The following is a 17,039-nucleotide window of genomic DNA, read 5'->3' as shown; positions in this document are numbered from 1 at the left end:
GAGAGATCAATTATCACAGATGATATTTGTATCGCTGCAACATGTTATTGATTTCGCGTAATGTTATAACAGTGAAAGAGTAATCTCTATTGTAAAATTAAAAATAAAATTTATTTCTCTTCATTTCTTCTCTCTTATCAGAATTTCGCTATATGTGCATTAATAGCATTCCATCAATCATTATCTCAAATTTACAGCATGCAAGAAAAATTCCATTAATATGATCACGCAAAATAATATTTTACCTTTCCATTATATTAAAAAACAATCGATATATGGATGAGAATAGCTTCTCTTGACGACAGTATCAACTGTCGTCTTAAAAGAAAATAAAATTTGCACCCAAAATATCTATAGCTATAGGTATTTTGTTTGCAGGAACAAACATACGTAAAATATAGATCGATATCTGCGCAATATTCAGATTGTTAATGCATGTTTTCAGGAGAATGTAGTAGCTTGTAAGAGCTACTTCTCGGATGGGCACAGGTTTTAGTACGTAATTATTGGATTAATACGCATTGGGTAAACGCGGCACGTACTACACTTATTGTAGTAGCGAGACCCACGCTTCGCCGCGTAATTATGTTAGAATTCCTATGGGCCGGATCTGTGTTTATCTTTTTTGTATCCTACATTCCGGAAAATTCGAATCGTTTAGAACGACGCTTGGCCGAGCTCGTAGTAATCTCATAAATACCCAAGCTACATTAAAACATTAAATCAAAGCGGAAGAAAAGCAAAGCAGACTAACAATCTGAAATAAGTAATTTAAATTACAGCGCATTCATACCGGGTTTTTGACGTACATTCACAGCTGACTTTCAACAACTACTCTTTTCTCATGAAATGACTGTAATTATATCAAAAGTATAAAGCTTGCATTGATGAACTTTTCGCGCTGCGCAATTTGATAAAAATGTACGTTATGAGAAAATATTATTTCTCCTTGTTATATAATACCATTTTTCAAATAATTTATCAAAATTTAAATCTGCATAAGGCACATATTATAGAAAACAATATTTCTCGAGAATTAAATATATTATTTCCTTTTTAATAATTTACTACAAGTTTGACGTATCATTTCTGATGTATTTTAATACAATTTTATTGCTATTTTTGTAAATATTTTTTTCCGAAATAATTTATGAAAAGTTCTTGATCTTAACTCACGTCATATCGCGATTTTCTTGTAACAATTTAGCAATCGTGGTAAAATTAAGAATTAAATATAATAAGCTTTTCTGCTTAAGAGAGAACTAAATCTATCTAATAATATTCAATTTTTTTTCAACACTTTTTCAATTTAAAATACATTAAAGTAAAACGTGAAATCAAATGCGTTTCCGCATGCATGTAGAACCATTTTTCCGTGTCATCTATCTAACAGCAAACAGAAAGAGTAGATACATTTACATACCAGCTCGCATGGCTGTCCGCCCCAAATTCCAGTCCCTTTGATTCAAACAGTGCGATTGCACATTGAAATTCACGCGTTTTTGCACCTAACAATAAGCGCAACGCGAGTCACGCCCTTTTCGTAACAATGAAACCAAACCAAATATGGAGAACATCGTAGTATAGTGGTTCGTTGCGTTAGTTTGAGCAGATTTAAAATTTTCTCACTGATCGCTCTGCAGATGCTTTCACCATGTATGCCGATTTCGCTCTGCGGAAAAATGTTCTCGAGCGTTGTGAAGAGTCCGATTGCAAGAGAGCCTTCTCTAACATATATACTTGCCCTCACGCGATTCGCATAATTATATTCCCTGTATATAACGCCAACTACAAAATAGAGTGGAAATTCTCATACGTATGATAATGATGATTACTCGCTTATCGCCGACCTATATCACGCTGAGCGTATATCCAAAGTCGCACCCGATAAACTCTCATTGACAACCGTCGTACTTTTGTCTTGTGGACACACTTGCATGTGTACACAACGCAATCAATTTTAAAGTTAGGCGGACAAAGTTTATTTCGCGTAGCGAGCCGTGCAAAGGCCACGACTATTGTGAAGTTGTTCAAGTTGTTGGAGACCCAACCCCCTTTTCGAACGAAACTGAGCATTTACGTTTATCGAATTCCCAGTAAAGGGGTACAGTACTTACACATGCATCGGAATGTTCCCGAATAAGCTTGTTTTATGTATTTAAAATGCGTTATCTTTTGACCGTATCAAGATAAGAGCAAAGAAGTTCAAGAGAGACCAAAAGTAAAAGCTTATCATGTAACTGGCGTTTAATTAGAACGGAACCTTTCTCGTCGATGCAATGAATACATAGCATCATATTCATTGACATCCGCACAGTGAAAGTGCACTGGCGCTTAAATTTTTCATGTTTCCTTTGACAATAAAACGTTCAAAACTCCGACAAATCGCAAAATAGGCATGAAATTTGAAAGTACGTTTCGGAAAACAATACGTTCAATTATCGATTGCCGGGACATCAAATATTGATCTCTTAATGCGCGTGTCTCGCAATACGTTACGTATTCCATGTATTAGTAATCTCACTACTATTCTATGGAATTTCCCAAGCTAGCTGGTGGAAAATCATTTTATTCCGATCGTTTTATACTATTCCCGTGCTATTCTAGCTTTATTAAATTTTGAAGCATGTACGCTATACCACGCTCCATCTCCCCGAGAAACAAATTGTGTTTCATACAATTGCAAATTTAATGTAGTAGAAGATTTATATATCGATTTATTTCTATTTATATGGAAGAAAGAAAAATATTTAATAATGTATACAATACAATTCAAAGTTTTAAATTTATTATATTTATCGGACAAACTCATATACCGTTTCTATATAAAAACTGAATTTTATTTAAGCAATTGATTTTTTTTATCAAATTTCTTTAAATGAATTCTCTATTGTATGCCAACTATAAAACTATCATACGGTATTGCACACACGTTATATTTCTAAAATTACATATAATAGTTTATATATTGTTAATAACTCACCCCCTTAACATTATTTTCTAATATTAATGATATTACATCTAGTATGTGTGCCTACAGTTGGTCGGCAATAATAAATGCGATGTAAATCATTAGTAATTGAAGTTAACTGTTCAAAGTCGCGATCATTAATTATATCAATGGAGGGGCCGATAATGATTTTGACCCAATTAATCGTTCCAGCAGCATGATTTGCAGTATGCTCTGTGTCAGCAGAAAAAATCATAATGCGCAAAAATAAATGAAGCGTTTGTAATTACAAGCCACGATCGATTCTTATTACCGAATAAATATATCACTATCTATTATTCTTTGTAAAATAATATATGTATATGCATTCTTTTATTATTAAATGCAAATAAATATAAATGGAAATAAAAAATATTAAAATATTTATAAAGTAAAAATATTTATTAAAATACTTTTATTTTTATTTTACATAAAAAAGAAATAAACAAGAAATTAAATATAAAATTATTAAAATATCATAAATAATTTGTAAAATGATCGAGTAAAATAATATTTATTACATTCACATAATAAAAATCGCAAAATTTTATGGAAACCTCGAATATTTTATAGCATTAAATAAAATCATTTTTTCAATTTTTATTTCTATTTTTATAAAAGAACTAAATTTTATTATTTATCCTGTTGACTTACAAAGCAGATGACAATACATATACTTAGTGGGGACGGAAAAAAGGGGAGATTGACATCTTGTTAGCGAGAGATAAAGTATTAGGATTGCGATAAAATACTATCGATTATACTGTGCCTGGTCTATCCAATTTATATCAGAATATGAAAAGTGTTCCTCAGGGGTTTACCATCAGGGGTTATAAGGGGCAAATGTTTGTTATATCGAAAGGTAGTCAGACCGTTACATTTATTATACTCCTCGTATGTAAAAGTGCTACAGTTTCGTATAAACTTTCAAACGCACATCTTTTTCTTATAATCTTATTACTTTTGATATTAATTAAAATTCTTTTTTATTGTTCTTAAAATCTTTATTCGCTCTATTCAGCGATATCTTGTTTCTACTCTCTACTGTATCTTTATTACCCTTCAGAGTTAGTTTGAAACACGCGACAAGAAAACAATATCTCCGTTCGTGTCTTTCATTCACTCTCCAGGAGCTTTTCCAGAATCGTGCTAATCTTTAACAAGGGAGCTCTATAGTCCGTAACGCATTGTGCAAGATCTTACTCTATCTCTCTGTGTCTCGTGAAGCAAGAGTTTCGAACTCGGCACAACTTCAGTTAGCTTTGAATTTCTTAGCCTGTAGAATACTACAAACGAATTTTATTTATATCTGTATATCCCACTTTACATACGATAACAAAAGCTCTGTCCGTAAAATTACATTAAATTAAATAAGAAAAAAAATATATTTAAATACCCAAATGTTGCGATAGTAAAAATCTGTAACAATAATGTTCGGCAAAAAATAACTTTTCGAGAAATAATGTATGTGCAGAAAAATTAACTATCGAGACGCACGATGCTGTAAAATGTTAGATGAAATAAGTTGATGAAAGAATATAGTGATGCAGTTTCCGTTGTCTCTTATATTCATGCTCAAAGTTGTAAAACGCAAAAGTAGAGGGAAAAATATTGGTATGTTGAGGTGCACTTTATAGCGCGGTTGATTGTGTGTGCGTAAAGTGGATACAAGGGTCTCCACGGAGTAATGTATGGCGGCGTGGTTTTTATGCGTCTGCGAATGAATCAGTAAAGGCATTTTTAGTGTAACGCGAAGTGATAATAAATTATATGCACGACACATGCAGGCCACAGGAGGATACGTTCGTGATAAATTCGATGGATAATCATTAACGTTATCATTTGTGCAAAAAAGTTATATTAGCACATTTTTTTTTTAATGTCATGCATTTTATCGCGATTATTTCATTAATTATTTTAGTTTATTACGAAATGAAAAAAAATCGAGTGTGTACATGGACTCATAAGCGTTCAATGAAATCATGTGTTTTATTTAATTCTATATTATTGCATGCATCCCTCCTACGAGTTTGTAACGCCGAGAGTGTCGCTTTAACACACTTATCATGATAAACGTGTCATTTAGCGTGTTTTAACTTCAACGGTACTTTTAATGACATTGCACGAATTAATTATTCCCCTTGCGATCGGGTACTCGTTGCTGCAAGTAATGACCAACGCGTCAGTTTTCCGAGAACACGCAGCGAGAACGTAAGCCACGTCACGTAGTTTTGAAGTGCAAACCTCTGTCACGAACGATGAGCACGCGTCCACTAACCTAGTTACAAGTTAAGACCTGAAGCTAGATTAGCTGTTCCAAAATATACTCTTATCCATATCTGGCTCCAAGCTATTTTAAATTGCTCCATTAAAACTGTATTTATATTAGGAGATACGTATAATAAATTCTATTTTCCCTAAAAAGCAATATCGATGCTAGATGTAACGACGCGTTAAAAATTATATTTATGTAATTTGCAATTATATCATACGTTTTATCTTGTTTCACATGTTATATATTGTCAAAACAAAAAAGCAGATCGGTTAATGAATTTAATTATGTTATTAATTCCGATCCAATGACAATTACAATTATTATTATTTGTTGTTTTAGTTCATATATTAATAATATTAATTAGCAAGAATATTTATGTCTGTTGCAGGACGATTTCTGATCTATCCAACGGAAACCGCAACAGGTAGGATTTTTAAGTCTTGATATATTGCTTACACACTTACAAAAGTTGAAATTTACACAAATCTATTAAAAACGTTCTATTCATGTCGATTATCTATCAATGCATGCATGATTATAATTATGTATCATAAAATTTCAATGTTTACGTATTGCGTGTTAAAATGCAAATACATTTCTCGTCTATATTTTACGAACGGCGCTTTTATCTGACAACCATTCGAGTGAAATTCGCAGTCCGAAACGGCGCGAACTTGCGACCTGAAAATATTCACAATATGTCGGAGACATTCCCACATTACGCAAAAATCTCGCGCGAGAAGCCGCAACAGAGAGAGAGAGAGAGAGAGACAAAGTGGATTACGCGTCATGTATATTTACGCTATTAAAACGAGAGTTTATTCCACAGACGGTCTAATGTCGTAAGTTTACACAAGACCCTCTCGCAAGAGGCGGGTAGAACCTTCGGCTGTTAGGTGTCAACGTTATAGGTGGTGGCTCTTTTTCGCCAGAGTTTTCCTCTCTGCCCGTCTTAGTTTCCCGTCTCCTTGAAAGAGGCTCACAACCTTGCACAATGTCCATGTATTTCTCTCCTTCTGGCTCTTCCTACCTACCTACCCACCTCTATCCTTCCTATCTACCTACCCCCGCCTGCCGCGCAGTGCCCCAAGGTATGTTGCAGCTTACAGTCTCACTGTTTATCTTCAGCCGTGAGCTTTTGCGTTTGCACAAGCTCCCTGGCGCTACCGACCGCCGGCGTATCCACATCGACCTCGTCCTTCGTGGCCTGCAAGGCGAACTCCTCTATTTATTTAGTTTTTTTCTCGAAGAGTTTGTGGATCCTGTAGAGGAGAGATGCTTAATTGCCGTAAGTGTCCGCGTCGTTGCACAGGCCTTAGAAACATTTCTTAACGAAGTCCCACCGCGGATTTCTGCTAGCGGAGATTGAAATTCTTGTACGTCTCCGATGTACACGTATAAATAACGAGTATATAGATATGAATTTATTTCAACGCTTTAGTCACGCGCTCTCTTCGCGCTTTATTTAATATTGCCTTAGAAAATGTATTATATTATTATTCGTTTGAATAAATTCGATATTCTTTGATACTTTAATATTTTTCTATCGCACTGCGCGTATGAATTTTCCCGCGAGTTAAAATTTTTTTCATATCTTTTTATATATATCCGCTCTTTTTTGTATATCCATATTAATTGAAAGTGACGTCGGAATATTCACGAGCGTGTGTGTCGTCCAGTACACAGCAATGGCAGTTAAAAACACGTCTAACAGCCCGATGTGTGTGTACGTGTGTATGGATGGATATTAGAAAAGTTTTCGCGAAATTCCGCGCACATCGACGAGTGATAACAACATCGCTGGCGTTGTGGTTTCGCGTTAAAAGAAACGTCTAAATTACCCGCGATAGTATCGAATTCAAAAACCGGGTGACGGGCACGGGTTAAAAAGTCCGGTGCGAGATACCGCGGGCGATGTTCCGCGGTGGTAGTTTTTGCAATTAGCGATATCGGTTACGTCATCCAACACGTTCGGTCGGCCGAACGATGTACCGGCTGGCGTGCGCACTTTGCAGCGTCGTCGATGCGCCTGGCGTATCGCCAAATTTCCAGCGCGAGCACACATCCCCCCCCCCTCCTCATCTCCACCCCTTTCTCTTTTCCCGCACCCTCTCACTTTCACCCCTTGCCGTCCCACCTGCCGGCCGTCGACTCCCGCATTGTATATATCGACGCTCAGGGCCAGCGCGCGTTATCAAACGATTTATATCGGTGTTTTGCAAAATTTGTGGAACCGAGGCTTGCGACTGGCATGGCGGGTGCGCATGGGGAATGCATTAAACGTTAACGGCGAAAATGGATAACGAGAGAGGGCCGCCGGTGTGCGCGTAGCGCCAGCAAAGGGCGCCTCGTGCATCGCCATGAACCGAAAGATACCGTCGCGGCGTGTTATCGGGTTTAATCTGGGCTCGTTAATAACCTTTCGCTTTTGTGTGTGTGTGTATGTGTGTGCATCGCGAGAGAGAAAGAGATATATATATACAGGATGTACACGCGCTTCAGTGGCGCTCGTTCGCGGCTAGTCGACGTTCAGGATTTATGTCTGTCCTCGATAGCGCGCGTCGTAACGTGAAAGTCCGGAAGCCACGCCTCGCGTTTACCGCTAAAATGCGCCCTGATGCCGCGCTTTTGACTATCAGTCTTCCTTGTGGATGGATGCGCGTTGCGAGCAAACATTATGTTTACATCCGCAAAAGATTCATCTGGAATAATATCCTATAATATTCGAAAATAATCGTTTCGTTACCGTAAGTCTTAAGAAAGCTGGTTGTTCTAGGTAGGTTCAGAAAATCCTGATCCCGAATTTTCTCGGCCGTCAGCGATAACAAGAAATTCAACGGGAAATGGGACATACGTTTTCACGTTAAGAGAAGTTCCAGGTCGCTAGGGATACGAGTCAGTGGCGGCTTAGCCCCGAAGTGATTGCGTAAAGGGCGCAGCTGCAGGCACATTCGAGGATTCTTCGGGGAATCCTGGTGAGCACCATCGTCGGGATAACGTCGGAGAACAAAGAGCGGAGTAAGCTAAAATAATTGCCAATTACAAAACCTCGAGCTGGATATTAACATTATCTTGGGGGTGGCACACCGCAACGCGGTCCGCCGACGTTACCTGCAGCTGCAAAACGATGAGTTTCTTTGTGGCAATGTTTTTCCGCGTTTCTCCGCCCGAGAAATCTCGAGGTGGAGCAGTTGCCGTATGCGTTTTCTTCTGATAACCGACTGTGCCCCGCCCGTCGCCTTCGAGATAGAGAAAATCGTCCGCTTTCGAGAGACGGAGCATGGACATATCCGCTATGAACAATTATTGCCGCAGCTCGGAGAGCTCTCGACTTTTGAATATCGTTATAATGTAATTTTATCTGCGAGTCGTGCGGAGAAATTCGCTAATGCGAGAAATGGGAAACGAGTCTTGAAAGCGCGCGCCCGCAATCGTGCAGATATGAAGAAGCGAGAGAGTATTGCGCGTTTAATATGCACAGCTACGTAAAAAAAATACGATTACAAGATATAACGGAGATTTACGGTAATAGAGCAATTGCGCAACATAAAAATATACGGAGAAATATAGAAAATATCAATCTACTTCACTAGCCATGTAATTAAGCCGATATCAGAGTTGATATCATACATTGTCAATTTTAATTTGTACGATTTAAAAAATTTTACAATGGAAATCGTGATTACATTATTTCTCAGCAGTAAAATAACTGATTTGAAACAATGTCGCAATCATCTCTGCGCTCTTTATCATGCAGCAATCTATCAACAGATTTTCACAGTCGAGATTTATTTGCTCCTTCTTTTTATTCTTGCTTATTCCTTTTGCTTTAAAGTGCATAATATTCTGCATCAAACCATCGATCTCTCTTCGAGAGAAATTTCCGTCTAGATCGTATTTATTAAATTTATCATGATTTAATTTTAAAATGTATATATATATATATATATATATATATATATATATATATATATATATGTATTCTTGTGTCTTACGATGACAAATAAAAAATGTGAAAGAATCGTAGTCGTCGTGTTCAGGCAATTATCGGGCAAAATTCTACATAGTTGTACTGAGCACTTCCGTCACAAATAAATATGAACGACGGACTTTCGACACAGCGAAATAACGAGATTCCTCGACCGCGATTCCACGTTGCCGGCCATTATTTTCCATTAATCTGCTATGGTAGGAAAAACCCGACCGAATTGAAGAGTCACTCGTCTTTCTCACTCGGATTTCCGAGACAATTGTGCCTCGATTTCATCCGAGATAAAAGCGGAGAACTTAGCAGAAAAAGACGATGTACCATTCGCAGATCTCTCTCGGTTCGCAGACTCAGCCTAAGGTTGTTCGGAAAACGCGTTTGTATTAATTAAAACGTAATTAATCAGAATTAAATTGACTCGGCTGGATAGGAAAGACCGGGAGCGAAACGAAGGAAATTGATTGGTGGAAATAGGAGAAGAAAACAGTATAATGGTGGTAACTTCTCTCGATAGATCTGGTCCGCTAATTTCGTGCATTTTCACAATTCCAGCCTTACGAATCAAGGATAATGTAAATATTTCAGGAATATCCGATAAATCTAAGGAAGATGTTTGGAATTAATACATTAGCGTTTATTGGTTTTCGGCTTAGATTAATTCAAGGATAATTTTTAATTAGTTACATTTGCATTTACATAAACCAATAGATCCAATAATTTAATTAGAATAGTAAAAATCTATTCAACTATTAAAAACGGGCAAATAAGAGCCACGCGGATTAAATAAATATTTGTCAATCCTACATAGGGCTATTCTCAATAATTTAAAATAAATCAACATATATCAAGACATAAGACATATAATAATAATTTTAATTAAAATATTGACTAATTAATAAAGAATAAATTTTAAATAATATTTAATTAATAAACATTATTTAATTTAAGAAAAATTACAATTTTTGCGCCTTCTTCCCAGCGCATAGCTCTTATTTGCCCAATTTTAATAGTTGTGAATATTTAATATTTAGAACCTTAGATATTTAGGTTATTATTGAATAGCTAAAAATGTGAAAAATATTCGTTACATGTTTTTTACATCAAAAGTTCTCGAAAGAGATGTGACATATTCTCTATGAGGTTATATTGATACAGGAAGACACATATTCCCTACGTCAACAGTGTATTTCAAAAAGCGTTGACAAAAAGAAATCAAAGAAAATTTTGATTTGCGCACTTTCATGTCGGTTTGTAGAATTGTGCCGGTATGGTTTCCTGATTATTGAAAGACCGCAAACGTGTAGTTTTACAAATAAAATTCAAAGTATACGACACAATAACGTGGTGTGTAGGTGCAATCGCTAAAGCATTTATAAAATTCTCTCTTTCTTTTTCCCTCTATCTCTTTTTTTAAACATTCGATTCATGGACATTTTAAGAATCAACCGACTTGCGCGTAGTTCTTAAATTGGTCTACATTGCTGAGAAGTTCGGAGCTAACTACAACAAAACTATTCAACATTTTTTTTTCCTGTTAATTAAATACCATCCCTGTAATGGAGTTAAACGAGTCGCGACGCTTTAAAATGGGAATTGGGTCACAAATGTACCGTTAAACTCGTTTTTTTTCATTACTTTCCATAAACGCGCTTAGTCGTGTTCACTATTTTCATTTATTTTCCAACGTTTGTGAAAAACATTGTTATGGCCGAAACTTGACATTGCTTTTCGATTCCCTCCTTTTTTTTAACACACAATTGTTGACAGTTTAGCAACCTACTACGAATTAATTGAAACGCGCATTCCTCCATCAACGGTTGAGTTTATCAAAATAAAAGTTTCATTGAAAAACCGTGAAATTTATTAAAAATAATTCACAAGAGTAACGCATATCTACAACTTATAAATAAAAGCATTCCGAAATGCTTTTATTACATATTATTTTACGCCTTTACAAAATGCAGCATTATTTAATAGTTATAAAAAGAGGAGCATTATGTAATATAGTTTCTCTCTCTTTCTCGTTTTATATTATCTTTTTATTATATCACTCCGTCATTAGTAACGTCGACACATTTGTTGCTTTCTCTCGGCATATATGGCATATGATTTCGACGTTCAAGCAAACTACTCATGGCGAAGGCAATTCAAAAAATAGGCGATTGATGTGGCGGAAACGCAATCGCCATAAGTATTTGCAATCGCGGCACGTGCCCAAAACTCGCTACTTTTTCGCGCGACTTACGCGAGGTGGAGCAATAAAGGCAAACGACACGACGCGTCGCGTCCCGCGCCGTACAATTTATTATCTCGCGGTAAGCCCGCCGACTCTCGAATGAATTGCTCGGTCGCAACTTTTTCGTAAGGTCCTCGGAGAACAAAGCCCGACTATAGATACCGTGTGATCGGAAGGACAATAGAATTAATGGCCGGCGAGGAGCGCTGGAGAGAGAATTTTTCCGCCCGCCGTCGTGCCACAGGGTACAGGGTCGTCCACCCGCTTCCTCTCACCCTCTCCCGTTGTCGTCCCTCGCGGCGTGAAATAACGGTTTGCCGCCACGCCGACGTTGGATATCGAGACGCGATGGCGGTCGATTCGGGAGAAGAGACTTCACCGGGAATTCCAACATTGGACGTGTCCAAACGTTATCGAAGGGCGGTCATCGCCGAACGCCATCGGAATATAGAGACCGGATGCTACTCCGTTTCCTCGCGCTCTCTCGTCAACGGACCCCACTCCGTAAGAGAGACGAATAAAAATACCTCCCGTTCCGATCTCCTTCCGGAAGAAAATATACCGTATGTAGTATATGTTTTTGCAGCCGCCACGTAATGTAATATTAAACGAATCCCATTGCTTCGACCATCCGCCCTCGCTCAACGGGCATTGTTCTAGGTCGATTTGGTGGGCGCGGATGGGGTTGCGGAAAAGAGAATAGACCTCTTAGAATCGCCTTATAAGACGAAACGCGATGAGCCGTTATCTCGAATTTATCGAGAAATCGACGGATAGGAGAAGGAGTTTTAAAGGGGATCGAGGTTGGTTGCCGCGCCGCTGCTGCTGTCGGTGAAAAGGCCGCGAATAAATCGTGCCCGCGGAAGCGGATAACGCGTGAATCTAGAACGCCGAGGAGAGAAATCTGGTAAAAAGCAAGTGTCGTGTGTTGTCTAGGTTATAGCTCGCTCGAAAATACAGCTTCGTTGAGATCAATAAAACCTCAATCCCGGTCTGGCCCGCGGCTAACGGCCTTTTCTCGAGAAAGCTCTCGCTCTTTTTATATCCACTATATACTCCCGATCGTGCGTTATCGAGAGTGTATATTAAATGGCATTAACGTCAATTAAAATCAACGTGTTTCCTTCAATCGCACACGTTATTACTCGATTAAAGAATTACCATTTTTCTAATCGATTTAATTTTAATATTCAAAATATATGGTCGTATAAATTGCGCCTCAATCATTCAATTGAATCATAATATCATTAAACACAATTCGATAAAAAATACTGGCGTTCACTATCGATTCGTGTCGACCGATGTATTTTGCCGGAAGATTAAATTGATATTAGTTGCACCAATATATTAACAGACAATTGTATTTTAGCAACGAAAGTCGCGCAGCGCGATGACCAAGAATCAATAGAATCTAACGTGAACGTGCCAGGAATCTTGTGACCTACGTGCCTTCGTTCGACGAAACAACCGCAATCGGATCCTGTGGCAGCGATTACGCTATAGTAGCCGCAAAAGCGTTCGAACCGAATGCACGTTCGCGGCGTTACGTCGACATTGGCGTACGGCCACTCTCGAAACAACGACACTCGTAGTCGACCGAGCGAATCGTATTAATGATGGTTACCAGAGCAGGCAGCGGATGAGAGGATGCTTTATCGTGCTGCAGGCGCGCTGTATGCGGACGGACAAGAAGCCGTGGGCGGATAATTATACGGAAGTTTCCAATTACGGATAACGCCGTAGCGAGTAACCGTAGGTGTTAGCAGTCAGCCGCTATCTAATCCCGAATCGAATGGAGTCCTAGGACCTCCAACAGACGTCGTGTGCATTAAGAGGATAAGCCGCTCCGTGATTGTAGATTAAACGCGTAGCGCTGCGTGACATTAAGTATCGTTATTGCCGTTTACGCATGAGAGCGCGATATCTCGCGATTTCGTGAGACGCACAGAACTTATCGTTTAATCCTTCGCGGATTAATAACGTAAATTGCCCCTAAGAAAAAATATGTATAATAATATTCTCGAAGATAAAATATTTTTCTTGTATAAATTATATCTCGCGGATTCTTTCTCTCTTTCACCTCTAAAATACTTTATGAGATTCTCTACGTCAATATTTTATATGAGACATAAACTTAGCAATACGGCAGATGAATTACTAAATAATAAGTCACCTAAAAATATATTCGAAATAATATAATTGTCTTTTATTGATACAAAATTGATAAATTTTTTAATGACAAATTACGAGCGCAGCGCGCGCGATATTTATACTTTAATCGTACAGACAAATTTATTGTATTATTTGAAATATCATGGTTCCATGTCTCGAGAGACAACAGCGTCTTTAAATAATTAAGGACTACATGAATTCTCGGCCTCATTAAATTGGCATTTTGCCCGATGACCTTTTCTCAAATGATTTAAGCATGACCGTCGCACAAGCGATTATATCGGTGATTATGTGCGTGCATATATATTCAATGAAGCAAAATGGTCTTTCGGAGGGTCCGAGCTAAAAAGAATGTTACTCTTAATGAGCTGGCCCACCGCCAGTTCCTTGTCCGATAGACTAACCCACCCTGCAACTCGAGTCAATTTGCTCGGTCTTTTGGGCATAAGTGCCCGCCTTCTGGCGATACCGACAAAAAAAATATAATATATTCCGTTATCTTAGATAGAAAGATGCGCTACTTGTTATAATTTCACATTAATAAACTCTATTTCTTACGAGCATATATGTCTGCTTTTTTCTTGAACTACTCTCTAAAAAATGTCAAGTAAAATACTTATATGCTCCTGATTTTTCTTGTTAGCAAATAATATAATTTGTCGAAATCGGGGTCGATTTGCATAAATTTCATGCACGTTGTAATTAAGTATGTAGATATACATGCGACAAGATTTCCCATACGAGCGTGGAGCTTCGGAAACTATCGCAAACTGTGATCCAGTTTATGCGATATAGGATATATACACAGCCGGGGCAGAGAAATCCGAAAAACGAGGAGCGGAATTACGAGTATTACGTTGATACCGTCTCGCGACCTTATCGATCGTTCGAAATCCCTTTCTGAAGAATGCAATTTGGAGTATTCGTTGGTTCTTTCCCGTTTCGTTACCTCCCGATGATGGATTAGCCCATTACGAGCGGATTCTTTCTCTTTTTCTTTTTTTTCTTCTTTCTTTTTAACAGGTCCCTCTAAGCTGACCTAGTATCACATGGCATAATAATAGCCGCGCTGGCACACGCCAGAGACCGGCTTGGCCCTCTTGTTCCTTGAAACAATGGGACGTTACTTTGTTTTCTGACGTACTGTCGTTTCAAGCCGGCGAGCATACGCGGAATCTAATCCATATCCTGGCGAGGATGAAATTTACTACTTTAATAACATCGCGTTTACCACTATCCGGGCACACGTATACACACACACACACACACACACACACACACACACACACACACACACACACACACACACACACATATATATATATATATATATATATATATATATATACGGATACACACGCGCCCACGCCACCGGCGTACCAATGTTCGCCAACTTCCATCCAGCCTCTGTCCGACAGACGGCAACGATTTCGAGTATTTGGGTCAAGTTGTAGCCGTTGTTTGCTAGTGATCATGTATATGCGCGCGAGCGTATCGCTGGCTGTAAAACGTAAATCCGGTAACAACCGTGGCAACTTGTTCCCTGTCGGAACGGAAAGTAGCATTGCTAATTTAACGGCGCAACACGATGCTCTCTCTCTCTCCGCGGTGTTCGTTACCTGTGCGAGCAATAATATTTCTGCGGTGTGAAACAACGTCGAGACACACGTCCACTGACGAATTGCACGAAATGTCCGAGTGCATGTGCTTCAAATCGCTGACCGCAAACCGCAAGATCCGTGTAACGATAATAGATATAAATTGGTCATTAATTAAATAAAAAATTCTTAACGTGATGCTTCATACAGATTTTTATAATAAAATTAATTTAACCGTAGTTTTTTTTTTCATTAGTTATATATCTTGATTTTTTGATAATTTAAATAATGTACGTAAAATAATTTATTTATTTTATTTATTATTTTAAAAAATATATCCTAAATTAAATATATTCTAAATTTTTTTCCAAGTGTATAATTTTATTGCTTTAAAAATTGGAGATATTTATTACTATTAAATTTAACATTCGACAAAACATTCGACTTGAGAATAACATCTTTATAAACGCGAAACTGTGAAAGAAGGCTTGAAAAAAATCAGGAAAAACAAAATTCAACGAGATAGGCTATTTTCGTCCGTATACATGTACATAGTTGCCCTTTAAGGGTGCAGATTGGGGCGAAGAAGAGCCGCTCCTTTATTTTCCTTACCTGCGTAGGACGGTCACGTTGTCGCGACGCACGAAGGGGCAGAGAAGGAACGGAAGAGAGACGGAAAATCGAGAGAAGGAGGGCAAGACACGACGTTAGGGAGAATCCTGGATACATAACGTAACGGATGGACAGGCAAGCTAAGGCTAGATGGGTAAGGCTATACTCCAAAGCTAAACTACTTTGCCTCGAGCAAGGCGGTGGGGGTTACGGAGCTTGAGTGCTAGCCGCTTGTTCTGTAATCCAATAGAGACCCTAAGTCCTTTCTCACTCCACTACCGATATAGGTACACACGTTCGTAGGTAGGTAGATGCACCTTATGTACATCGAATACGTATGTAAATTTCAATATGGCGCATAGAGTCTGCGCGTTTTTCTACCGTCTACTGTCTAGGCTGACCGAAAACAATTCACGAAACCGAATAGAAATCGAGTAATATCAGGAGTATCATGGACATAGTACGAAATGGATTCGCCAGCATAGACCCTTTAAGGTCCTTCGAGATGCGCGAAATATGCAAAACTTATACATTATCACTCTAGATGACTAATCCTGGATTTTCTATGGAACGATGGAACGTGCAATGATTTTCAAATATCCCGCAGCATGCAAGATGATTGGATATATTATTTATATTTATGCGAACATAACTCCCTCTCTTATTCGATATTACGAAAACTGTGAATATGCTACGTAAACGCGCCGTGCATTTCGATGGAAATCCGAATCGCTATTTATATCACGCCGCATGGATGATAGGATTTTGATACACGGTTGGTATGACTATTATTAATGGAATGAAAGCTGACAAATAATCAATCCACCAATTAAAATAATAATCGTCGATTTGCGATTTCAATTAAACGTATGTGATTAGTTATGTATATATTATAATATCACAAAAGAGATTTATTGCATATATAATTGCTCGTATATTTAACAATGCATTAATTTGTTCCTAAAATAAAACTACTTTTTTATGAATTATTTTTATAGCTATGTATATGCGATTACATTTTAAACGGTTGCATTCTTCTAGCCTTCTTTATTATTCCATGCATTATACTTTGAGTTAATATGTATATAATGCGTTTTTCTAAAACCTGCACCGCCTTCCACTGCATGCATTTTTGCTATACTTTTGTTATTACATATAAAAACATTTAA

At 37.9% G+C, this 17,039-nt stretch overlaps 1 protein-coding gene and 1 long non-coding RNA gene across 2 annotated transcripts in view; one reads left to right on the top strand and one right to left on the bottom strand.

Moving 5' to 3' along the window:
- The window catches only part of LOC126849324 (teneurin-a), a 420,000-nt gene that overhangs the window by 95,524 nt on the left and 307,437 nt on the right, over window positions 1–17,039 (top strand). The window contains exon 2 of the mRNA XM_050591054.1: window positions 5,653–5,688. The gene's annotated coding sequence lies outside the window, so the exon portion shown is untranslated. The remainder of the gene's footprint in view (window positions 1–5,652; window positions 5,689–17,039) is intronic.
- The window catches only part of LOC126851544 (uncharacterized), a 223,163-nt gene that overhangs the window by 95,405 nt on the left and 110,719 nt on the right, over window positions 1–17,039 (bottom strand). The window lies entirely within an intron of this gene.

Source organism: Cataglyphis hispanica, chromosome 1 (genome assembly GCF_021464435.1).
Source record: "Cataglyphis hispanica isolate Lineage 1 chromosome 1, ULB_Chis1_1.0, whole genome shotgun sequence".
Lineage (NCBI taxonomy): Eukaryota > Metazoa > Arthropoda > Insecta > Hymenoptera > Formicidae > Cataglyphis > Cataglyphis hispanica.
Note: the sequence above shows the minus strand (reverse complement) of the source record. Positions and strands in the feature narration are given on the sequence as shown.